Source organism: Dipodomys ordii, unplaced genomic scaffold (genome assembly GCF_000151885.1).
Source record: "Dipodomys ordii isolate 6190 unplaced genomic scaffold, Dord_2.0 Scaffold140, whole genome shotgun sequence".
NCBI lineage: Eukaryota > Metazoa > Chordata > Mammalia > Rodentia > Heteromyidae > Dipodomys > Dipodomys ordii.
Window position 1 is genome coordinate 492,919 of NW_012267356.1, and position 27,033 is coordinate 519,951.

The 27,033-nt window shown below is 40.3% G+C and overlaps 1 long non-coding RNA gene across 1 annotated transcript; it reads right to left on the reverse strand.

The window, feature by feature from the left end:
• Positions 1–6,709: 6,709 nt before the first annotated feature.
• LOC105997152 lies at positions 6,710–17,115 on the reverse strand. The gene is made up of 3 exons (XR_001175636.1): positions 17,051–17,115; positions 16,672–16,729; positions 6,710–6,789 (listed from the first exon to the last, which is right to left on the reverse strand). It is a non-coding gene; the product is annotated as an uncharacterized LOC105997152 (long non-coding RNA).
• Between the last annotated feature and the right edge of the window lie 9,918 nt (positions 17,116–27,033).

Genomic DNA, 27,033 nt, shown 5'->3' on the forward strand with positions numbered 1-27,033 from the left:
AAAACATGTTCCTGTGTCTTCCACACAGCTGCTAGTGCAATGTGGAGCATAGGACAACTGTGTGGTGTATTTGGCTCTTCGGTAAATGATAAGAAAATGTGGGAAACACAGTTAGTTCTTACATGCTGATGGGGAAGAAATGCTTCCCCTAAGCAGATGGGTGGCTTTGTTCAAAGATATTTAGTTTCCTAAGCTTTACTCTCAGAATATAAAACAATACAGCAAAAGGAAAAGAAATGTTGTAAATGCACAGCTGAAAATTTAGATCCTTAGATTTAACTTCATTTTTGATAATTAAATATTTATTAGGAATGTAACTCAAAGTCAGAGAACAAATTGTATGGGTTTATTAAGCTTACTGAATTCTAAATACTGTGGAAGGGCGGAGTATTTGAATTATACCCAAGGGAGAACAAGGAAAGGGGTGCCATTGATTAAGATGTGTTGCACTCATAAATGGTGTGTTGAATTGAAACCCTTTTGAACAATTACTTGAAGATAATTTTTAAAAGATTAAAAAAGAGGTATACACAGGGTCTTCTCTCCTCACTTCAAGAGGTTTGTCAGGGCTGGCAATAACATATGGGGAGCATATTTTCCCAACCCCCAAACTGGGGCCTAGTATGATTTATGGTATTACAGACAGGAATACGAGATTGTTTTTAAAATCACAGGATAAATGTTCTTTTTTCAGTATGAATTCATGTTAGCCAAATTGATCTCACTGTGCCATGTGTGGTCCCACTGCCTCTTCTCAGTTCCTTCAGTCTCCCACTTGTGGCCTACACTCTGTTCTGTTGCTCTACTGATCTAAACCTAGTGTTTTTCAAGAACCAGTTATCCCCTACCTCCTTTGTGGAGCAGACCCAAACTCTCTGAGACCACAAGAAATCTCTGTATATAGAATTTGACAGATGCCAATGTGTTGTTAAATGATCTCCTCCTTCTCCTCCTTTTCCTCCTCCTGCTCCTCCTCTTCCTCTTCCTCCTTTTCCTCCTCCTCTTCCTCTTCCTCTTTTTTCTCCTCCTCCTCCTCCTCCTCTTCCTCTTCCTTCTTCTTATCTGGCATTGGTCTTGGGGCTTGAACTCAGGGCCTGGGCATGTCCCTGAGCTGGTGCTCTATCACTTGCACCACAGTTTCACTTCTGGCTTTTTGGTAGTTAATTGGAGATAAGAGTCTCATGGTTGTTCCTGCCCAAGTTGGCTTCAAACTGGGCTGACTTTAAACGGAGATCCTTAGATCTCAGCCTCCTGAGTAGCTAGGATTACAGGTGTGAGCCACTGATGCCAGGCTATATGCCTTGTTTATGTGTGTCTCATGTCTTGAAATATACAGAAACAAATTCCTTTGGAAAGCAGTAAGCATATTAGAGGATAGCATCTCACCCACAATAGATGTCCTTAATCTGAATGGCTGAAGGAGAAGATGTGGATAAGACATATTCTTGTCACAAAAGATCATGAAGAAATCTAAACTAAGTATATGAATCAAATCTGGATCCAGGTTTTAGCCTTTTGCTTAGAGCCAGAGACCTGTACTGGTTTATGTCTCTAGGACTTCAAAAATTAGCAGGACTCTAACTCTATTAGCTGTATTTATTCCTTTAGCTAACCCTTTGCCAACCTGTCCCAAATACTAATGTCTACTGGCCCCAATGCAAAATATGTCTGGAGGTCTACCCTAGCTAGCCTAGGTCTATGCGTCTTGCAGAGCCCTATTCTTAAAGACCAAAGAAAACTTAGCACAAGATATATTGTTGACTCCCCTCTCTTGAGTTTAGTAATCAAGGATTCCCTTCTACTCTCAACTCTCTGCTGCCCCCAGCAGGCCTTTGACCTTGTTGCCTTTGCCATTTGACCTATCTAACCCAGAGGTGGGTTCCAGAGAGAGAAAGAAGACCTTGTGATCTGAGATTTTGTGTCAAGGCTCTGTGGTTTGAAATTTTGTGTCAAATTATTATTTTTTTTGCCGGTTGTGGGGCTTGAACTCGGCCTGGGCACTGTCCCTCAGCTCTTCAGCTCAAGGCAAGCGCTCTACCATGTGAGCCACAGCGCCATTTCCAGTTTTCTGAGAAGTGGAGATAAGAGTCTCATGGCTTTCCTGCCCCGGCTGGCTTTGCACTGTGATCCTCAGATCTCAGCGTCCTTAGTAGCTAGGATTACAGGTGTGAGCCACCAACACCCAGCAGGTCAAATTATTTTTATGTTCTGTCATTAATGTTTGTTCTGGTATTGGGAAGTGTTTTGTTTCTAACTGACTTTCAATCATTGTAGGCATATTCTATGACCTTTCTTCTTGGCACATCAACTGTCTTTCTTCTGTTTAAAGTCACATGGCTATGAAGTAGGTCTGTCAGCTGTTTTGGTAAAGACAGAATGGTTTAATTTTGAGCATGTGAAATTTGGAATAAGAGTACTGTGGATTTTAATCCTAATACAAAGGACAACATGTAATATACTAGGCAAACAAAAGTGACTCATAGATGATTTGCAGCACTGATTTTCTTTTCCTTTCTTGTGGAGTCTTTTCACTTTGAGGAAGATAGTCACAGAATCAGCTTTCTTGCTCTAGGAAGTAACAGTCGCTGTGTGGGAGACATTTATAATCTACTTTGTCCTTTTGTTAATCTCCCCTCCATCTTCCTCAGGCTGTAGTCTCTCAGATGCAGGATTAATCAGTAAGGTAGGCAATCATGTTCTCCCATCACTGACTAAAGAGGTCTTCCCTGCCAGCAAGCTCATTTCCTCAGACTGTGAGCTATAACCCTTGTGAAAACTAGGCAGCCTGCCATGCCCTGTTAAATAACACCAGTCCTGAGAGGGCTTCTTGGAATAAGGTTCTAGTTTCTAAACATAATAGTCAAATATTATTAGTAACTATTAGTGACATCACAGTACAAGACAGGACTTGATCTCCTATGCCATCATTTTCCTTTTATTGGCTCAGAGAGGTTGAAGTAACTTGCTCAAGGCCATATAGCTATCAGTGGTCAAAGGTGAGATTCGAAACAAGTTCCACTGGACACAGTTTGTGTTTGTAAGGATTGTGTTCCACTGTCTCTACAAAGCAAGGGGTTCCAAAAACCAATCAGTGGGTGGATAGCACCTACAGAGCTGTAGATCTTCTTGGGCCTGTGCAAGCATTTGCCTGGCAAATGCTTGGGAGCCCTAGGGGAGACCATAAAGGACAAATTGAAGGCCAGTTTTAACTGTGACACCATAAAATTAATAATGTCAGATCATAGCCTTTTGTCTGTGGCTGTTCCAGTGTTGATGGATAGGTTACATGTTGAAAGATTGCATCGGTAATTCATACTTTATTACTCTTGAATTGGTGTAATGCTTCAAATCATCTTGTTGTAATTCAACATAATTATCTATAATTAAAAATAAATTCCTGTAGGGTGAGAATATTAATTCCTATCCCAATCCTTTTTTCTTTCAATTGTGCCTGTGAACCATTACCCAGCTTTTATGCAATGGTCCTGGGCACTTCTGGTGAGCTAACTTTGCTCTATCTAACATAATTTTACTTTCTGAACCACTGTGTTCTCTCTCTCTCTCTCTCTCTCTCTCTCTCTCTTTCTCTCTCCCCCTCTCTCTATCTCTGTCTCTCTCCTCTCTCTCCCTCCCTTTCTCTCTCTCTTAAGCACACACATACACACCAGCATTTCTCTAGCTATTTTGACTTATTTGATGTTGCTAAAAATATTGGTTTTTGTTTTCTTGATTGGTTGGCTTAATTTCTGATGGGGTCTAGGAAACCTATTCTAGGGGGGAAAATCACACAGGCACATGCTCTTACACAGATTGTGAGTGTAATTTTAGGCATGGAATCTGGCACTGGGCTTCTCCCAGGGTGGTATCCTCTGGCCCCCAGAAAGAAGGTTCATATTGCTAGAAATTTGTTAGAAAAGCACATCCTTGAGCCCTTTTGAAGGAAAGACTTGTGCTGAGGGTGAGCAATCTGGATTTTTAACTAGACCTCTAAAAGATTGGGTATCTGGATGCTTGAAACTTTGGAGGAGTTAGGAATCCTGCCCTAGCAGGATGGTCTTGAGCGTTCTGTAATAACTCCAGCCCTTCTGAGAAAAGGATGGGTAATGGATCCCTTCCAGCTCTGAACCTGTTACTTTCACTGGATGTTAACACCTGCTTCCATTTCAGACCAAGGATCCATTTGCTCCCCTGGGAACAAAGAGGAGGCTGCTGGTGTTATCACTTTCCAGGTGCAAGGGTGGAAAACCAGCTGGGGATACCCCCAAGGAAATGCTCCCAGATGTCTGGGACTATTGAAGATTCAGGAGGGGATAGGAGTGGTCACATACCTGTACTTCAGTGACTTTCCAGCCCACCTGTCCTTGCCCGGGAGTCATCCTTTCCCTTAGGTAAAGGTGCTCTCGCTAGACGCTCTCATTACCACAAAGCAGACACTGAGTCTGATTCTAGAGATCTCAATTTGTACTTGAACTCTCAAGAGGCCAACTATCAGTCAGTGTTTAAGCTTTTACCAGTAAGAAATTTCATTTCTCAGATAATTTTAATTAGCATTGGCATGTTAGCTATATCTCATTTACATATCTGTCTGCTTATTTTGTTTAGTCATTATTTTATTTTATTTTGTTGAACCAGTCCGGAGTTTGAACTCAGGACCTGGGCACTATCCCTGTGCTTCTGTCTTTAAGGCTAGTGCTCTCTCCCTTGAGTCACAGCTCTATGTCTGGCTTTTGTCATAATGTATTGGAAATAAGAATCTCAGGGACTTTTCTGCCAGGCTGGCTTTGAATCAGGATCCTCAGATCTCAGCCTCCAGCAACTAGGATTATAATGGCATACATTTTTACATTTTATTATGTGAGATTTATAAAGAAGTTTTCATCTAAGACTGATTCTGTCTCGAGTCAATGTTTGGACACACAGAATTTTCTGCCCTCATTGGCTGTTGTTGTGTAACCTCCACATGGACCTGCTCTGTGAGTACTTATTTAAAAAAACAAAAACAAAAACCTAAAGTAAAACACTCTATATTTAGCCAAATAAATTGTATTGAATTTTGAAAGCAGAACACAGAAATCTGGCCTGAGAATTACCAGGGGCAACTTTGCATCCTAATGTGATCATATAGTGGAACTATCTACCCTTTCGTCTCTCCTTCTGCAAAGAGAGGAGTGTCTTGTTTTGTCTGGAAAGTGTGAAGAAACTCCAGCAACTTGTTTCTGCCTAGACAAAAATGTGTTCTGTTTAATCCCTGCTTGTTGTGAAGGATTGTTAGGATGAATACTTAAATGATTACACTGTGTAGCCACAGTGTAACCATGTGGTTGCTTTGCTTATTCTTAGGCTGAAGTATTTGGTTTTGTGAAGGGTCTGCTTTGCACTTTACAATCCACCTTTCTTTTCTTTTTCTTTTTCCCTTCTTTTTTTCTTTGTCAGTTGTGGGGCCTGAACTCTGGGCCTATGTGCTCTACCACTTGAACCACAGCGCCACTTCCAGTTTTCTGGTGGTTTATTGGAGATAAGAGTCTCATGGACTTTCCTGCCTGGGCTGGCTTTGAACCATGATGCTCAGATCTCAGCCTCCTGAGTAGCTGGAACTACAGGCATGAGCTACAGCGGCCCGCTTTTCTTTTTCTTGAGGAAAAAAGATCCTATGCTTGGGACTGTGCTTTTTTTTTTTTTTGCAATAGGACTATTTTCTATTACAAGTTAGCTTGCCAGCCTTTATGACACTCCTGATGGTTCTTTATATCTAAAGGTATGTTATTTTGTGCAAAATTTCTGAATTTTTTTTTTTGGACCCGTGGCTTGAACTCTAGGCCTGGGCGGTGTCCCTCAGCTCCTCAGCTCAAGGCAGGTAATCTACCACATGAGCCACAGCACCACTTTCAGTTTTCTGAGTGGTTTATTGGAGATAAGAGTTTCATGGACTTTTGTGCCCAGGCTGGCTTTGAACTGGGATCCTCAGATCTCAGCCTCCTGAGTAGCTAGGAGTACAGGCACGAGCCATCAGCACCTGGCTGAATTCTTTTATATAAGATCAGAGATGAATATCTTTTATTTATTCAATAAATGTGACATGCAGGTAATACATTAAAAATATATATCATAATTAGTGGAAGCTTTAATCAATTAAAATAACCCAAAACAAAATTTGAACAATAGATCTTATTTATTATCCAATCTGCTATTCTTCTTTTGATTAGAGAATTGAGTACATTAATATTTAGGTTTATCGTAGAGAAATGTGTCATGTTTCCTGCCATTTTCTTAATTTCCTATATTTTGTTTTTATCCTTTTCCTGTGTTTCCTAAATTGATCTTCTAGTGATTTTTGTCTGATGTGGTTCTTTGATTTTTGACTGTTTTCTTCAGATTGTATTCCTCCCTTTAGAATTCTTTGTAATGCTGATTTAGTGATCATGAATTCTTCTAATTTTTGTTTGTCATGGAAGGTTTTGGATCTACCCTCTAATGTAAATGATAGTTTTGCTGTGTAGATCAGTTGGGTTGGTAATTGTTGATCTTCAGTGCTTAGAGTATACAATTCCAGGCTCTCCTTGTGTGGAGAGGTCTGCAGTGATTCTGATTTTCTTTCCATTTTAATATAGCTCCTTCTTTAATTTTGTGGCTTTTAAAGTCAGTTCCTTGCTATTCATGTCTGATGTTTGTAGGGATGTGTCTAGAAGTGCTCCTTCTTGGATCCAGTATACTGGGGGTTCTATACGTTTATGTTAAGCAGGTGAGATTTTCTCTCTTAAGAATGGTGAGATGGTGCACATATGAGGGAACCTAGGAGGAGGGCACAAAATCAGAGGGAAACTGGTGAAAAAACAGAGCAGAGGGGTCCATCAGCTGCATTGGACATTGATTAAAGTGAATTAAGCAACTCAAGGGCAGCAATGGGAGGGAGGGAATGAGAGAGAAAGAGGGAACAGCTTACGCTAAGCAAATGAAAGAAATATACATATCACCCTCTTTGGAAGAAATAGTTGTATTGTCAAAGTTTGTAGAGTTTATAAGCTTTATGGACCATGATAATGACAATTCACCTTGTGAAGGTTTAAATGTGTTTGTGACTTAGCTAAGTATCACTATCTCACAACATTGTGAAGTTCATGTCATCACTTAATTTCAATAAAGAAAGAAAAAAAGTGTGGAAGTACTCAGCTACTTTTTTCTGAACAGGTTGTCAAGGCCTCTACTATTAAATTCTTCCCCCTCATCCATCCCAATTATGTGTAGGACGGAGGAGCTAGAACAAAAAGTCATAAGTATGGAAAAAACACTCAGAACCTATGAAAGAGAAGTCCAGAAGTTGGCAAATGCAGCTAAGAAATCAAACCTATAGTCCAGCTTTCTATGTCAATCTCATCTCTGGATTTTTTCCCTCTCTGTCTCTCTCTGACTTCCTTATTTGCCCATTTCCTCTTGGGACACTAAAGCTAGGGGTTGGGTGCTAGTTTGTACCCTAACAAAAATGGCAGCCTCCTTAGACTTCGCCTTTCCCTATTATGATTCATAGCCTTGTTCACTGAGCAGATGAGGTCAGAATATTTTCTATTTTCCTGCAAGACCTGGAAGAAATATTAGTCAGTTCTTTTTCTTTCTTTCTCTGAATCTCCTTCCCTATTTAAGCATTGGTTGGTGTCTCAGTCACTTCCTAGTATATTCTCAGTCACTAACTAATGACCACGGTTATATCCCTAACTGCCTGGCTCATCTAGGCTTCGAAGACTACAGTAACTAGTGGTCAGCAAAGCACTGTACCCACCACAAAATTCCCTCCACTTCCCAAGGTAACTCATTAGACCAGGGGCAAGCAACTCACCCATGGGCAGAAACTCAAAGGAATCAAATGTCTACCTGGTTCATAGCATATGAGGTAACCTGACACCAAAAAGCAGTGTTCTAGTCTGGTCAGAAAATGATTAACTAGGCCTGACAGAATTCTTCGAGGAAACTCATTTACAGATGTGGAAAAATGCCACTAGTAGCTGAAGTCAAGCTCAAGAAGGAAGGTGTATGGACCATTGGAAGCTGACAGTAATGAAGGATTTTTTTTAGGAACAAGCATTAGGTAGAAAGCATCTGGATTTCTAGAGATACTAGGTGGATAATTAGGTTGGTGGGTATGTTCCATATCCAGTTCTATTGGGGATCTAAGAATGGACTTTTCCTTTGCATTCAATAAAGGCCAAAGACTCATAATTCAGAATACTTACTTTGGTATGTGTTGACAAATGCTTCTCCATCCACCATGTTCCCCACACCATACCCCCTTCCCCAGGAAAACACCATACAAATCTCTGTTCCATGTCAAGTCTGTCTCCAGTTCAATTGAGACAGGCAACCTCACGTATGACCATTTTGGCCTCAGGATCCCATGTGATGGATGTGGTAGAATAGAATAGAAGAGTCAGTGTGGGGAGACATACAGTTTCTACCTCAATGTGTCTGGTTTGGCTCCCATGTATTTATTATAAAAGAAATTGAGCTAATTCCTAATGCATGAAAAAAAGATTTCCTCTACAGGCCTCTGGCTATCTAGGTTCTTTTGAAAACCCTGACTCTTCTCTGACAGCATTGGGGATCCTCTCCCTTGCCTGTACTCACTAGTCAGAGCTGCACTGGAGCCAGTCGACCCCTTTTATTTGAATGTAGCCTTTACTTTATTCCCTCCCTGGCTTTTCGTAGTCACATAGAAAGCTTATCTTACACCCTGAAGCCATTTGAACATAGAACAGTTAGACATTATTTAAATGTCTATGTGAAAAATGAACTATGTAACTTGTGGGCAGGATGGAAGGAGGAAACTAAGGGAAAGCACAGGAAGCAGTGACACTGTCCATAAAAAAAGAAACGTACTCATTACTGGATTTATGAATTGGTAAGCCCTTTAACACCTTAATAATCACAATAAAATTACATTAAGAATAAGAAGTTATTTAAGAGGTGCTTAAGATGGGACCCAGTACAGGTACCACTGAATTTGATAAGACAAGAATCTGTTCCCTTCGGTGAAGCCAACATGAAAGGAAAGAATAAAGAAAATGATCATAGTGATGTTGGATATTAGAAATTCAAAGTTCTGACCCATGAGTTGCAGGAGAGAGGTGGGGCAGTTTTAGAAATGTAAAGCAATGTCTGTTAATAGTCACATCAGAGACCTATGAAAGAGGGTTGAAAAAGAAAGTGAAGCTGCTGATAAAGAAGAGAAAATAAATGTCCAAAAGGCAGTATATATCTATGAGAATCCTTAAGGAAATGAAGAAATTTAATTACATATAGGCAGTTAGCTTTCCAGTGTTAGAGAAAACACATGGTGCTCCCCAGAAATTTCTGAACTTTTTTGTCCATTTTTTAGTTTTTGTCTCTTAAAGCTGTCAGGGAGAAAAGATCAATCACCTAAAAAACCAATCAGGATAACTACAAATTTCTTAGCCAAGACCATGAAAGCAAGAAGAGCCTGGAATAAAATATGTCATGCCCTAAAGACAAACAATTATCAACCAAAAATAGAGTACCCAGCTAACTCTCCTTCATAACTGAGGGAAAAATAAAAACCTTCCACAGCAAAGAAAAACTGAAACAATATGTCTCCACCAAACCGACACTACAAAAGATACGTCAAGATTTCCTACACATAGAGAACCAACTAGAACCTGATGAAGACAGAGAAACATCCCCCAAACAATCAATCAGTAAACATAGGCAGAACCTAGGTGACACAGCCCCCAAGAATGTGGATAACATGGCAGGAGCTACCAAACACCTATGAATCCTAACTCTCAATATTAATGAACTTAACTCTCCAATCAAACGACATAGAATCTCTAAAAAAAAAACCATGATCTGTCTATCTGCTGTCTTCAAAAAACTCACATTCCCTACAAAAACAAACATGTTCTGACAGTGAAAGCTGGAATAAAACCTACCAGGCAAACAGCCTCCATAAGCAGGCTGGAGTAGCAATCCTAATATCAGATAAAATAGACTTCAAATTAAAATTAGTGAGAAGAAATAAAGAAGAACACTACAAACTAATAAAAGGATCTTTCTCACAGGAGGATATAACAATTCTAAATATCTATTCACCAAATACCAGAGCACCCAAATTTATCCAAGAAACATACTTTCCCTCAAATCTCACATAGATCCAAAGACATTGATTATTGGTGACTTTAACACCACTTTCCCCACTGGATAGATAAACTTGGCAAAAACTCAACAGAGAAACAACAAATCTAAATAAATGCCTAGACCAATTAGACTTAACAGATGTTTATAGGATATTTCACCCATCAGCAACAGAATACACATTCTTCTCAGCAGCACATGTAATGTTCTCCAAAATAGACCACATTTTAGATCACAAAGCCAATCTCTCCAAATACAGAAACACTGAAATTATGCCCTGCATTCTCTCAGACCACAAGGGAATAAAATTAGAATTCAACAACAAATGCCACCAAAGAAAATCCTGTAACACATGGAGGCTGAACAACACACTATTGAACCATGGAAGAGATTAGAAAGGAAATTCCAATGTTCATGATATTTAAACAAAAATGAACATATAAATTACCAATTCCTCTGGGACACAGCAAAGGCAGTACTCAGAGGAAAATTCATAGCTCTGAGTTCTTACATCAATAAATTGGAGAGATCTGAAACCAACAATTTAATGATGCACCTGAAGCTCCTTGAAAAAGAGTAGCAAGCCAAACCCCAGTTCAGTAGACAGAAACAAATAATTAAAATTAAATCAGAATTAAGTGAATTAGATTCCAAAAAAACCATAGAAAGAATCAACAAAACAAAGAGTTGGTTCTTCAAAAACAAACTTGACAAACCCTTAGCAAATCTTACCAGACAAAGAAGAGAACATACCCAAATAAGCAAACTCAGAGATGAGAATGGAAACATCACCACAGAAACAACCAAGACTCAGAACATTATAAGGAAATACTTCTCAAAAATTTATGTTAATATTTTTGAGAATCTGAATGAAATGGAAAAATTTCTAGCAAATACTGATATGCCCAAATTAAACCAAGATGAGTTAAATCAATTTAACAGACCCATATCAAACATCGAAGTAGAAACAGCAATAAGAGACCTCCCATCCAAGAAAAGCCCAGGACCAGATGGGTTCACTGCTGAATTCTACAAGGCCTTCAAAGCAGAACTCACACAAATACTCCTCCAACTCTTCAATGAAATTGAAAATGAAAATTCACTACCAAACTCCTTCAATGAAGGCATCATAACCCTCATCCCAAAACTAGGCAGGGATTCATCAAAGAAAGGATACTATAGACACATTTCTTTGACGAACATCGATGCAAAACTTCTCGACAAAATTCTGGTCAATTGACTTCAAAAAATAATAAAAAAAACATACACCATGATCAAACAGGATTTATTACAGGGATACAAAGCTGGTTCAATAGATACAAATCAATTAAAGTAATACATCACATCAACAAGAGCAAGGATAATAACCACCACATGATTATCTCAATAGATGCAGAAAAAGCATTTGATAAGATCAAACACCCCTTTATGATGAAAGCTCTGGAGAAGCTAGGAATCCAGGGAATATTTCTGAATACAATAAAGGCTGTGTATGACAAACATACAGCCAGCATTATACTTAATGGCAAAAACTAAAGCAGTTTCCTCTAAACTCAGGAACAAGACAAGGATGTCCACTCTCTCCACTCTTCTTCAATTCAGTATTAGAATGCTGAGCTAGAGCAATAAGATAACGTGCAAACATAAAGGGGATCCAAATAGGAAAAGATGAGGTAAAACGCTCCCATTTTGCAGATGACATGATCTTGTACTTAAAGCACTCCATGGACTCCACTCCCAAGTTACTTGAGCTGATTCAAAACTTTGGCAAAGTAGCAGGGTATAAAATTAACCCTCAAAAATCAATGGCTTTCCTGTATGCCAATAATGAGAAGAGCACAGCTGAAATCAGGACAGCAACTCCTTTTGTAATAGTCCCACAAAAAATAAAATACCTAGGAATTAACTAAAGAAGTGAAGGACCTCTATGATGAAGACTTTAAAAACCTGAAAAAGGAAATTAAAGGAGAACTAAAGAAGTGGAAAAACTTCCCATGCTTCTAGATAGGGAGGATTAACATCATGAAAATGGCAATACTGCCAAAGGCTATCACAAATTCAATGCAATACCCATTAATATGCCAACCTCATTCTTCAATGAAATAGAAGAAGCAATCCAAAAATTCACATGGAACAATAAAAGACCCCGAATAGCAATAAATAATCCTTAGCAGAAAGAACAGTGCTGGAGGAATAACAATACCAAACTTCAAATTCAGCTACAAGGCCATTGTAATCCAACAGCTTGGTGGCACAAGAACAGACCTGAAGACCACAGGAATAGAACTGAAGACCCAGAACTGAGCTTGCAGACCTATAGCCACCTAATCGTTGATAAGGGAACCAACAAAATAGGATGGAAGAAAGACAGCCTCTTCAGTAAATGGTGCTGGCAAAATTGGTTATTCACCTGTAGAAAACTAAAGCTAGATCTTTATTTATTACCCTGTACCAGTCTCAACTCCAACTGAATCAAAGACCACGGAGTAAAAGCAGACACCCATAAAACATTACAGGAAGGAATAGGAGAAACTCTAGGGCTCCTTAGCACAGGCCAAAATTTTCTTAATAAAGACCCAGAAACACAACAAATCAAAGAAAGGTTGGACAAATGGGATTGCATGAAATTGTAGAGCTTCTGCATGGCAAAGGACATAGCTAACAAGATCAATAAAAAGTCCGCAGACAGGGAGAAGATCTTCACTAGCCATACAACTGACAAGGGTCTCATATCTAAAATATACTTAGAACTCAAAAAATTAAATCCTCCAGAAACAATTCCTAAAATAAACAATCGCTCCATCAACAAGTAGGCTAAAGACTTAAAGAGAGATTTCTCTGAAGAGGAAATAAGAATGGCCAATAGACACATGAAGAAATGCTCAACCTTTCTAGCCATAAAAGAAATGCAAATCAAAACAACATTGAGATTCTACCTCACCCCAGTTAGAATGGCTATAATCAAGAAACCTAATAACAACAGATGCTGGAGGGGATGTAGCCAGAAGGGATCCCTACTGCATTGTTGGTGGGAGTGTAAACTTGTTCAACCACTTCAGAAAGCAAAAGATTCCACATAGAGCTTCCCTATGACCCAACAATCCCACTTTTGGGCATTTACCCAAACGATCACAAACAAGACCACACTAAAACTACCAGTACAACTATTTACCATAGGTAAGATATGGAACCAACCCAGATGTCCCTCAAGATGAATTAATCAAATATGTATAGATATAGATATAGATATATAGATATATATGAATTCTATGCCTCCACCAGAAAGAATGACACTGTCCCATTTGTTAGGAAATGGAAAGACTTGGAAAATATTATACTAAGTGAAGTGAAGTAAGCCAGACCCAAAGAAACATAGGTCCCATGGTACCCTTATTTGCAATAATTAGTATACATATAGGATAATCTTATCAGATGAGCTGAAAAGCTTGAAAACTATGTAAATATATCCATATAAGATGATGCCAAGTGAAGGTAACCCCAAGATGTGGACACAAGAGGTTTGCCTTTGTTGTTATTGTTTTAAATGTACTGTGTGGTTTTTTTTTTGTTTCCTTTGTATGTTCTTCCCCCTATAGTATATTCCCTGCTGTCACTGTACTTGATTTTGGTACCCTACATCTTGTATATACATCTGTCTAATCTGGGGAGGGGAAAGGGAATAACAAAATGCTGGAACAAGGGCACAGGATGACCCATTGCAACAAGGATACCCACAGGACAGTACATTGGAAATGAACTTTACAACTTTGGGCAGGGAGATGGGGTGGGGTAGAAAGTAGTGGGATGGGGAGGGAAGGGATAGTGGGACAATAACAAGGGAAGGAGTAACAATGGTCGACAAGTAGTGTACTCATTGCCTTACTCATGTAACTGTAACCCCTCTATACAGCATCTTTTTTTTGTTGTTGTTGGTCATGGGGCTTGAACTCTGGGCCTGGGCACTGTCCCTGAGCTCTTCAACTCAAGGCTATCACTTTACCACTTGAGCCACAGTGCCACTTCCAGTTTTCTGGTGGTTAATTGGAAATATATCTTACAGACTTCGCTGCTCAGGCTGGCTTTAAACCACGATCCTCAGATCTCAGACTCCTGAGTAGCTAGGATTACAGGCGTGAGCTACTGGAGCCTGCCTTCTATACAGCATCTTTACAGTCAAATAAAATAAAATAAAATTCCATGCAAATGTAAAAAAAAATGTTCCTATGGTAGCTTTTTCATGAAATGCCTTGTGGCATTATTCTCTATTTTTGTTGTTGTTGTTTAGTGACTCAAGGAATTTTGTGGCCTATGATGGATAGGAAGAAATCTGATTTACAGGACATACTATGAACTAGGTATTAAACATTATTTTTGTGCAATTGCATATAATCACTGAAAATTATAATTTCTGTTTATAAATCCTGTGTGCCGTAACCCACAACTGCTGAGTTTCAACTTTATTCAAGACTTGTTAGGGGTAGACTGGTTTTACATTTGCATCCTTACTTTCTTGTAGGTCTTACTATATGCATACAGGTCTATCTTTTCCAAGCTCCCAGACTAGAAACATTTACTCTCAAGCGAATACTTATTCACCAATGTGAACTCTTCTTGTGTAGCTATGCCAGCACTTGAAGGGGGCCAGGAAAAATTTCAAGTTCACTTTCTTGAGATGCCACCTCTTTCTTCTATGACCGCAGGCCACTTGCTTTCTATGTTTTGGCAATCCCTAAGGTATATGGTTGTTTTGTATTTTATTTATTTATTTTTATTTTTTTGCCTGCCTGACTTAATTACTACTTAGTAGCATTCAGATGCCTAAATTCCTTTCTAAGTTTCACTCAGTGGTGGCCGCCATCTTGTTTCTAGTCTATAGCGTCAAATCTCTCCCAATTCCTTTTTGCTAGTCAGCTTCTGTTCTCTGTATAAACTCATTTTCCTGTGGCAACTCCCACAGCACACTACTGTGGACTTTCTCTGTTTATAATTTACTACAGGACTCGTTATATTTATTTGATGGTGAAAGTTTCAATTAGATTACAGTTGGCTCATCCTCTTTAATACACACTCCCAACTACCTACTCTCTCATTACATTTACTCTTAAATATTAGTCATATATGCAGAGGGACGATAATAAAACAGATCATTCTGGGTTGGTCCAATTATATGACTCTTGAAATAGCAAGTAATTATCTAAAAGAAAAATTAAATTGAAGGGCAGTGAGAGATATTCACAACATGAACACTGTTTGGAACTGCAAAAATGTTTGAGAGAATTGAAGTTTTGAGATTAGGCCCGGGAAACAGAATAAACTTATTAAGGGTCATTTAACTAGCTAAGGAAGGCAACTCTGTTTTCCTAGCCAAAGTATACACACAGGAAGCTTTATTTCCCCCTGAGTTTTTGTTTCTACTATGACAACATAGCCATCTACATGTAAGTTCATCATATATGCATGAGTGTTATATGTACCTAAACATTCTAAAGTAGAATCTCAGCTTGAACCTACGAGCCCAATGTCAGACCTTGAGGACAATTCTCTAGTCCTTTTGCCCTGTTTCTCTAACATTAAGCATTGCATTTTCAGAGACTGGCCCAAGGTAACAAGTGGGTTTGTTTTGTTGTTATGGTGAAAATTAGAATCCACTGAGAGAGAGGAGGAAAGACAGAAGCACTGAACATAAGCCCTTTGTCTTCAAGTGGAGTTTAGCAAGCCAAGTAACTGGTTTTGTTATGTATCTACACAGAGGAGGAAACAGTAGTAGGAAGTACAGTAGTACTTCAAGCCTGTGGATGTTCGCAGCTATATGAGTCACACCAGCAGCATGGAGGACTAGAGAACTTGACGCTCTCTGAGATGCTTCAGGGGCACAGATGAGACCTCTGCATACTATATTACTCAAGTAAACCACTCTTCCTGGCATGTAGTTAGCCGAATGGATAGCAGCAGGTCACCTTGACTTCAACAATAACAGTAATCACCAACAGCAACAAAAGAGATGGAGATAAGAATGTCTTCCCCTGGAATCAGCTTCCCTCTCCCCCAGTGCTGTGAAATTTTAGGGTCAAATGGTCTAGGATGTATGATAAGGCTTTACCTCTGTCAAGACTACAAATAAGCCGGGAAGGACTGTTAGTTATCAGACAGATACACAAGGTAGGAATTCTAAATTCCTGATACATTTAGATATTGAATGAGTCCCTTCTATTGCCAAAGACTTGGGGTGGTCTTACATGTAAGATGTAAAATTAATCCATGATGTTTGGGCTGCTCCAGCCTCACTGTGGATGATATATACATCTGAGTTTAGCTCAGGTATTATTTCTTGTCCATCTTCCTAAGACTGAAATATTGGCCTCTTTTTTTCCTGCTTGTGGTGGAGTGGGGGGGGAGGGGGGAGGAAGAGCTTATACATATTCACTGCCTTCTAATTTTATGGCTCTGATCGCACCCAAAGCCTTACTTACTGTTTGGCAAGACAAACTGAGGCAGAGAACTAGTGTGGAGAAGTGGAAGTTGTGTGTCACTCACCTTTTTTTCTGGCATCATTTTCTTTCAGAATCAGGAGAATGCTTCTGGTGCTGCGCACCTGTGAATTAATTAGAAAGCAGGAGTCACAAAGCAGGTTCCACGAATAACAGAGTTTCTAGGGGGGAGCTATAAGTAGACACAGCCCCCCCAAATTAACTGCAAAAAACAAAAACAAAAAATCAATAGTCCCCTTTCCAAGTAGGTGGAGGAAGGCAGTGCCCATGATAAATATAGGTTTTTGTTTGTTTTTAAATTTTCACCCTTGGGGCATTCTTTTTGGTCTATTAATCCCTGCAGAGGGGCTTCTAAATGGCTTGTCCATGTTTAAGAAGGTGTTGTGGGAGGGACAAGTGAGCTGAGTCTCAAGGTAGAAACACACCTGGTGGGAAGGGCTATGGCCCCTTGGCAATGCTTCCTGGCAATGTTCTACAGCCCAAGCTCAGGAAAGAGCTTGTGTGTGTGTGTGTGTGTGCTCCTGCAGTTACAAGAAATTATAGCCGGCCCCATGATGAGAGGAACCAATCATGAGAGGGGGTTGGGTGTCATTGCAGGAAACAAGAGGTCATGAAAGAGGACATGCTTACAAGGGAATAGTCATTCAGAAACTAGAACTGAGACAATGGGGATCTCAGGACCTGTGCCTCTGAGCGAAGTAGGTCCTGATGCTTCATCATCAGATGGCCCAGACAACTCTGGCTCCTCTTACTCTCAATGGGTATGTTTTCACCTCTTCTCCTACCACCACTGACTTAGCACAACTTAGCTGCATTTTCTCTTTGGTTTAATTGTAGTCTACTTCCTTACCATTTTGGTTTGTCATTAAATGCAGCTGACCCATGCTACTCATGGCCTTACCACGTGCACTCTTCAAACTTGGCCCACATGACTAACAGCTGAGTTTCTATAATTCTCAACTCAATGTCCTATGAGTAGAGCTATGATTGTAGATAAGTAACTGAGATGACAGTAGATAACCCAGTGATTTTTGTGTGTGTGTGCTTATCCTAAGGCTTGAACTTAGGGCCTAGACATTGTCCCTGAGCTATTGTATTCAAGGCTAGTGCTCTACTACTTTGAGCCACACCTCCATTTTTGGCTTTTTTGGTGATTAAATGGAGACACAGCTTTCATGGACTTTCTTGCCCAAGCTGGCTTTGAGATCCTCAAATCTCAGCCTCCTGAGGAGCTAGAGGAATGAGCCACCAGCACCCAGGAACTGAGTTTAGCTTTTTATAAGAGGCACATGATAAGCTTGGACAGGTGTCTACTCAGACCAGTGTCTACTTCCAGCTAATCATTTGAAGACAGAGGTAAGAAGTGCATATCTTTAAATAGGGATACAGGTGGACCCATTGCAACAGTGAGATGTACAAGTTGTTATGTCGAAAACAAACTTTACAACTTTGGTGCGGGGGGGGGGGCGGGAAGGATTGGGGGGGGGGGGCAGGAGGAGGATGGGAAGGGATGGGAAGAGGAAACAAAGGAGGAGGCTACAATGCTTGATAAGAAATGTACTCATTATCTTGCCCATGTAATTGTAACCCCTCTGTACAGTATTTTCACAATTAAAAAAAAAAAAACAAAGAAGTGCCTATCTAAGACTGCTGTTTGACCGAGTACTCTGAAAAAAAAGGTTTCTTCAGAGAGATCCACAATCAAGTATGGTATGTATACACAATGGAATTCTATTCATCCACTAGAAAGAATGACATTGAACCATTTGTAAGGAAATGGGAAAGACTTGGGCAGGATTAAGTTAAGTGAGATAAGCCAGACCCAGAGAAGCATAGGTTGCACTATTTCATTAGTGGGAACTGAAATGTACCTATAAATCTAGAAGTACGCACACTGGCTGGCACCCAAGCAGTTATAAATGAATTAACTGAAACATAATATTATCTATGGAGTACACAATAGTATAATTCTTCAGAAAGACTAAGTCAAAGTCCAACAAAATGAGTACTAGGAAATGGGTACTTAGCAAGGGGGTGGTCAGGAGCAGAGAGGTAGAAGAATAAGTGGGAGAAGGTGGGAAATGAGTAGAATATAGGCAAGAATGCATTGCATAAGCCTCAAACTGAGGGATACAAGGGAAGGGGTGGGTGGAAGTAGGGGGAATGACACAGATGAAGATGCATTGTATATATAAAATGCTTTGTTAAATGGCAAAAGTTCAATACATAGCCTGCAAATTAAGAAAGTGAATGGAAGGGGTAGGGAGGGAGAGATTGGTGAGAATGTTAAAGGGGGTGACCTTGAGAGACACTGTATTTATAAACTGCTCTGTTGAATGGCAACTCCTTTGTACAACTACCTAAGGAAAATAAAAACAAAATAAAATAAAAAGATCGGCAAGGAAGCTGGTGCGTCAAGGACCTGTATGTGATAACAGACCAGAAGCACCAGTGGGATGTGAATAAGAAAAATGTTCACAATAATGTTGATTTCAAGCACTATACATGGGAACCAGTAGAATTTCTTGTATTTCAGCATTGGCTAACTCCGAATTTGATTTTATTTCCCAATTCTTTATGAAAAAAGAAGAACAGAAAAAGAAAAGACACTAAGAAGATGGAGGACAGCCGGCGAAAGGAGAGACAGAAAATGAGTACAAAATAATGACTGGATTTCTTTTATTCTGGGATTTTTCTGTTCTTTTCTTCCTTATTTTTTTTAAGGCTAAGGATTGACTTTTAAAATTAAGCTTCAAAATCCAAGGCAACAGATGGGTGGATCACTCTTTTATTCCAATGCTACAATTAAAATCGGAGAGAAAAATGGGGAGGCGAAAATTATTGGCAAGTTGATTGCCAAGCAACCAATCGAATTGCAAAAGGCCAAGCCAATTCACTTTTCTTAACAACAAAATAATTGGACTGTGTTTGAACTCTGTGAAATTATCTCCATTTTAAAGACACCAAATGAGTTTGATTATTCAGTAATCAATTCACTCCATAGCACTAGCATGTTCTATCAGCCAAAATAGCTGATTTGACTCCAAAAATGTCATTTCAGGGGCACTATGAAAGTACTGCCACAGGCCTCGTATGAGAATGAGCTCCAGGACTGGAATTCTAATCATTCCTTTACCCAAAGAGGCAGCTGACACAAAAGCTGGTTGAGGGATTTGCTAGGGAGTGCAATGGCAGAGAAATGGATGTTAATTGGCATTGATCTCCCTTATTGGACCACAGGGTTTTGTCATTCATTCCAAAACATTTTGCAAATGTAGTTTTAAACCTATCTACTCAGATTGAGCACAGACTTCACAGGTCAGGGGTGTCTTCTTTCACAAAAGGCTACTTGCAGGTAGCTGGGTGGCTCACACCTGTGATCCTAGCTACTCAGGAAGCTGAGATCTGAGGATCATGGCTCAAAGCCAGCCTGGGCAGGTAAATCCATGAGACTCTTATCTTCAATTAATAACTAGAAAATGGGAAATGGCACTGTGGCTCAAAGTGGTAGAGTGCTGGCCTTGAGCAAAACTGCTCAGGGACTGCACCCAGGCTTTGAGTTCAAGTCCCATGACTGACAAAAAGAAAAGTCTACTTGCTTTAGACACCAACCAAAGCTTTAGGATCCTCATGCCACCTGTAGTTCTGACCTATTGACTATTACTACCTTTTTTATGCTCATTTGTTTGCTAGAATAACTCATGGAGCTCAGCAAAGTGCTATACCTATGAGGGCAGTTTTATGACAAACAGCATCAGTCAAGTGCAGATTTTCTGCACTCTCCCCACATGGAATCAAGATATGTCACTCTCAGCACCATAATGTGTCCACCAACTAGGAGGTTCACCTGAGCCTTGTTGTCTACAGTTTCTATTAGTGTTTCATTATGTAGACAGGATTGATTGGATCATTGGTTTCTGTTGAACCTCTATCTCTAGCCTCTCTCCTGTGAGGCTGGGGTATTATCAAGAGACCCAAAGCCCCAGCCCTCTAGTAATATCTGGTCTTATTGGCATGCGAGCTTCCTGCTGAAGTAATCTAGAGATTCATCATGAGTCAAATTAGCATAAATCTAGAAGGCATTTCAGAGGATGTTTTCTTCTGGCCCCATACAGCCGGCAGTTACTCTTGTTGTCATTTCTCATAGGGAGAAGCACAATACTTAGGTAGTAGCTCTGTTTCCTCATCTGTCTCAATGTGGCTCAACCCTTCCTCTTCTCCCTACTTCCCCCTCTTCTCCTCTCAGTCTTCCCTGGTAGCACTAACATCTTTCCTCAGAGTTCCCAGATGAAACATTTGCTCTTCATTTCTGCCCTGACTTGATTTTTCCTTTAGATCATCTGTGTCCCAAGATAAATGATCATTGAATACTTATCATCAAACTCAAACCAATGGAGTCCCTTAGAAGAAAGGAGGAGGTAACAATGCTTGATAGGAAATGTGCTCATGACCTTGCTCACATAACTGTAACCCCTCTGTACTGTATTATTACAATAAAAAACGTATTTTTAAAAAAGAAATATTTGGTGAATGGTGCCTTTTCTGAGGCCTGATCTGGGCTGCTCTGGCACTTATCTCCACTATCATCATCAACAATGTGATCGACAAGAACTCCAAAGCACAGGCCGTTCTGTCTGAACCCAGCAGCAGCACCCTGTGCATTGGTTTGAAGAGCAATGCCACACTATCGCGAGGGGAGGAGAGGAGCAGCAGAGGAGCCGCAGGCCAGACAGATGAGATGCCTGAGCCTCACAGTGGGAGGAGCAGGAGAAGGGAGGAAGGATGTGAGCCTGAGCTTTCCTAAAGACTGTCAGAGAGGCCCAGCTGCTGTAGGCCAGAAACAACCAGCACAATGGCCTCCTACGGAGACTGGTCACTGGGGACAGTCAAGGCCAATGTTTGGAAACAAGGGTAGAGGAAGGATGGTTACAAGAGTGACAGCCTGGCCCTTGCCCTCTCCCCTTTCCAGACTCACAGATCATAAAGAGCACAAAACCAGAATCAGGCAGGTAGGTATCCAGTGACTGTGGCAGGCAGGGCTGTGTCAGGTGTTGTCATGGAGACAGAGATCACTACTGAGCCTCCTTCCTGACTCTGATAATGCAGTCCAGGGGGGTTTGGCATGAGGTGGACTTGGTTTCAAATCCTGGTTCTGCCAATCTTTCAGTTGTGTGCTGCTGGGTGTATTGTCTGTCCTCCCTGAGACCCATTTCCTGTGAGTACAGTGAAGATAATAATATCTTCTTATATGGTATTGTTGTTATGAGGATTAAGTGAGATAGTGTCATGTGTCACCTGGCACACAAAGACCATTTCCTTCCTCCTCCCTTATCCACTGGCTCCTGGTTCCTCTTCTCTTTCTGTGCCTAGCATCCTGTCTTTGCACATTTGGCTGAAGTTACTGCTTTATTTCATGCTGGGCTATGACCATACAGACCCCTACAGTGTCCCAAAGTGAAGATGCTAGGTAGGATGGAACTTGTCACTGCTGACCACAGTTGGCTCATGTTGATGTGCTTCCCTTTCAGTGATGCAAGCAAGGCATTTCCTTTGTATTCCCCTCCTCCAATACCAAGATCAAAATCACCTCCAAAACCAGAATCTCTTCTCTACAGCACCTGACAAAAATGTATCCAGCATCAAAGAGAAATTTGTTCCTTTGCTTTACTGCTTTTGCTTAGTTAATACACATACTTTCTTTGAAGGCATTGTATTCATAGCTTGACACTTGTCTGTCAGTGCAAGTTGAGTTTATCTTATCTAAAATTCTCAGGACCAGATACATTTTAGATTCTTTTTCCCCCCCTTTTTGTATTTACATAGATATGGTGAGATATCTGGGGGATGACATCCAAGTGGAAATAGGAAATATATACCTTAAAGGTAACTTATACAATAATTTTTAGTGGTCCTGTCTTGGAAAAAAAGATAAACCCTGTCATACAAGGTCAGATGCAGCAGTTTCTACCTGGTGTGTCCTATCATAGCACAAGGAGTTTTAGAGTTGGATGTTTGGATTAGGGATGCTGAGCCTGCATGAACAATGTTTGGAGCAGGGAGGAAGTTTGTTGGCCTTGCAAGAAAGGAATACAATTCTTATATTGCCATTCCACTTATACCAACTCCACAGCTTTGCTTGTGAGCCCATTTCAAATACAGCTCCAATTTCTCACTAACCCCATAAAATCCATATTATCAGCTTTGGAGTTTCCTTTCTCCTTCACTGTAAACGCCCCCTCTCCCCATTTCCTCCCCACCTTTAGGTACTTCAACTACTGCAGGAGATGGAACATTTGCCAAGGGCACATTCTGGGCCCAGAGGGTGACATTGTATCATTTCAGTTAAGTCTCATTGTAATCTTGGCTGTGGGATGATCAATATGTTTGTATTTATTTATTTGAAGAAGAAATAAATAGCAGGAGAGTTAGTAAACTGCCCAAGAGCCCTAAACTCAAGGGACGAAGAGGTGTTCAGCTGGGATCTGGATGTACACCCAACCTCTAAGGTCTTTTCATAAAATAATGTTAGCTGTTTGCTCTTCTAGATTCCATTTCCCTCTTTCTACTCCTAGATAATAATAATAATAAGTAAAACTCCAAACCAGAGGTTAAGAAATATTTCTAGAAAGAAGATAATACGTGTTAAACAAAAGCTAACATTTTAAAGACATCTTAATATTTAAACGCCACTAAAGGTATAGCATATTACATGCTGTCTAGAATGGTCACATGTGCATGCAAGGTAAGCAAGCTATCTGAAGAAGATTGGGAGAAGGCTCTAGATTAAGCAAGTCTGTGTTCTTTGGAGCATTCTCCCTGTCCCAGTTCAGTTTTCTGATAGGCTATCCATAGATAACCCAATCTCTGGTGTTGATTGAGGGTTTTCTATATGTGTTGGGGGTTGTGCTTTACAAATGCTAACTATGCAATCTCCCTAAGGGGAGAGGACAGTTTCTCCTGTGTTCTATTTAGCAGACAAGAACGCTGAGCACAGAAAAGTCCATTGCTTACACAACATCACACAGCCTGGCAGTAATAAAACTGGGGCAGAAAGCCAGGCTCTAGGCCATTCTTGAAGCCCTGAACCTGACTCCCTACTTTCTTTCCTTGGTTAAGTTCATATTGCCCAGCATGAGCTGGAAGCACCATTCTCCCCATCTTTTTCTTGGTTGTAGTACTATGCTACCCTCTTCTTAGTTAGTGTGGCAAATGTAAACAATTTAGAAATTCTTTAATGTTTGCTCCCACAGCAGGGGATCAGGACTTTGAGCTTTCAGCTCAGACATTGCTCTTTCTACAGCTGGTTCTTTTATGTGAGCTTTGCTAGGCAACCTTCAGAAACAGGAGTGCCTACAAGCCCTCTTGCCTACTCTCCACTTCAACTCACCTGCCTTTTTTTTTTTTTCTGGTGCTGGTCCTGTGGCTTGAGGTTGTGTATATGTGTGTGTGTGTGTGTTTCTGGCTTTTTGAATAGTTAATTAGAGATCAGAGTCTCATGGACTTTCTGTCCAGGTTGGCTTTGACCCAAGATCCTCAGACTTCACCCTGCTGAGTAGCTAGGAATACAGGCATGAGCCACTAGCACCTGGCTCACCTTCCCATTTTTTTTTAACAGAATGGACACTCTACTTGTTGGTGAGATTGTAGAATCAATTCAAATTTATTGAGAACAAGAACGCAGTCAAGTAGACAGAACCTAATGTACAAAGCCCAGATCCCTGGCTAACACATGGACAGCTTGAAAAACACCTGGGGAGACAGGAAAGAGGCAGGACTGACTATAGGATTCTTGCATACAGTGACAAGGAAGATATGAACATATATGCTGGCGAACACAAGGACTTTGTCCTGCTGAGAGGCATTCTAGCAAAGCCATATCTACTAGCCACATGAAGGGAGTTCTGCTGGCATGAGTTGTAAGAGAACAAAGCCCTGCCCTGTCCCAAGAACTTAGATCCAGCCACCTGGTCTGCTTAAGAAGGACTGCAGATAATTTCAGACATATTATCTAGTGAGTATCATTGTTCATTGGTTCCCCCTTTGTCCTTTGTATCACCATTTTGTTGTTCCCCTTCCCTTCCCTAATTCAGATAAACATACGTGTGTGTGTGTGTGTGTGTGTGTGTGTGTGTGTGTGTGTGTGTGTATAATACCCAGGGTACCAAGATCAAATACGGTGACAACAGGAGATAAACCACGGCGGGGGTGGAGGGGATACAAAAGAAACAGGAAATCACATAGTACATTAAAAACAACAACAACAAAGAAAAACCTCTGTGTCTATGCCTTGGAGTTCATTTCACTTAGCATCATCTTATGTGGTCATATGTACATAGCTATTGAGCTATTCTGCTCATCTGCTAGGATTATCCTAGACATATACCATGGGTCCTATGTTTCTTTGAGTCTGGTTTATGTCACTTAGTATTATTTTTTCCAAGTCTTTCCATTTCCTCACAAATGGGGCAAAGATAATATGTTGGAAATAATCTGTGCAGCTTGGGGAGGTGGAGGGAGGGAAAGTGGGAGAAAAATGAGGGAGGGGTCAACAAGAAACGTATTCACTACCTGACTTATCTAACTGTAACCCCTCTGTACATCACCATGACAAAAAAATAAAAAATAGATTAAAAATACAAAGAAGAGAAATAAATGAAAAAAAAAAGGACTTCCAGAAGAAAGATACCTGATACCTTACACCAGAAAAGAGGAGGCCAAGATGATCTGGAAGTCTCCAGAACATCCTGAGAGCACATATGTGGAGGGGACACCCTAGTTCAGCCTTTGTACTAATGCCTTAAGCCCCTTATCTTTCAGGCCACTCAATGAGGGGGGCCCTGTGTTTGCCACTCATCCCCAGGAGTGTGCCACTCAAGCAGGGATCAAGAGTATTCCTTCAGGAATACCTGTCATCCCTTCTGAGCCTATTCTTACCAGTGAAGTAGTTCAGGCAAATCTCTTCATCTGAGTCTCCATGTCCCTGTTCATACTATGGAGACAATTGTAGTTCATATTTTCTAAACCAGCTGTAAGGATTAAGAATTAGAATATATAAAATGCTTAACTAGTTCCCAGAACCCAGAAAACCACAAGTAATCAGACATCAGGAGAGACACCATGAGAGTTAGTTTCATAGCTTTTTGGGGTTCAAATCCTGCCCTTTTCACTTGTTGTAGGTGACCTGTAGCTAGGACCTTGAACCCTTTCAGCCTATGTCTCCTCATTTGTAAAGGGAGTAATGATGCCACACCATGGGATTAAGATGCTTAAGTGAGTGTGAATTACTAGTACAAAGCATTTAGAGCAAACACCACTCAGCAAAACTACTGGTACACTACAGAGCTTCTGTCAAATTCTGCTCTGACAGGTTGCTATTGTACAAAGCCATCATCTATAAAGGAGGTTGTGGACTGGCCTGTGTGTTACAGGCCAGCCTGTGGTCTGTTCCATGAAGTGATAATACACAATTTTGGCTAAAAAATGACTACTTCCATGTATCACTTTCTCTTAACAGCCAGGACTCCCACTCATGTTATGACAGATATTTTCAATCTCTTCATCCAAGACATTTCCACACCTACTTCTGTTTCTGAGTTCCTGAGCTCTGATTTCTCCACAGCAGTGATTCCCCTCATGTGGCAATCCCCTGTAACCAATTCCCAGGCTCCTGCCTCCTGCCTAAGTCTGTACGTCAGCTATAATTGCTTCACAGAGTTATATAGCTCGTAAAACAGGACAGTATGTTGAATGGAAAATTAAACCACAAGTAAGCCAGTTTCATCACACCACACAACAGTGCATTAATTATTGTATGTGATTTGGTTGGATTCCAACTCAAAACTATAGTAAGGATTCAGTAAATGCAGCTACTATTTATATCTTACATCATTTGTGAGGAGGGTGTCCAGAGTTTTATCCCAGAGCCATGAATATATATATATATATAAATACATATAAATATAAAAATATGACATATAATTATATAATAAATACATAAAAGTATGTAAATATAATATATATATATATATAAATAATGTCATCAACGTAGGCATCCCCTTTGCTGAACTACTAAAAGTATGCAAGTGCTATGATTCGAATATGTGGGCTAATTACTCTGCAAAGTCATATGTGAATAGTGTTTGAAGGTGAGATCTGTAGGAGATAATTAGAATAGATGAGGTTACAAGGGTGGGGGCCCCATGAAAGCATTTGTGGCTTTATAGGGTTAGAAAGGAAGACTTGGTCTATTGGTTAGCCTGGACATATGATGACTCTGCTATGTTGCTACAGCAGCAAGGCCCTCACCAGATGCATTTGTTATGTCAGTAAGAAGGAGACTAAGACAATAGGAACATGAGCTTCAGGGATTTACTTAACCAATGGCCACATGGCTGGCATGGGTGCTTTT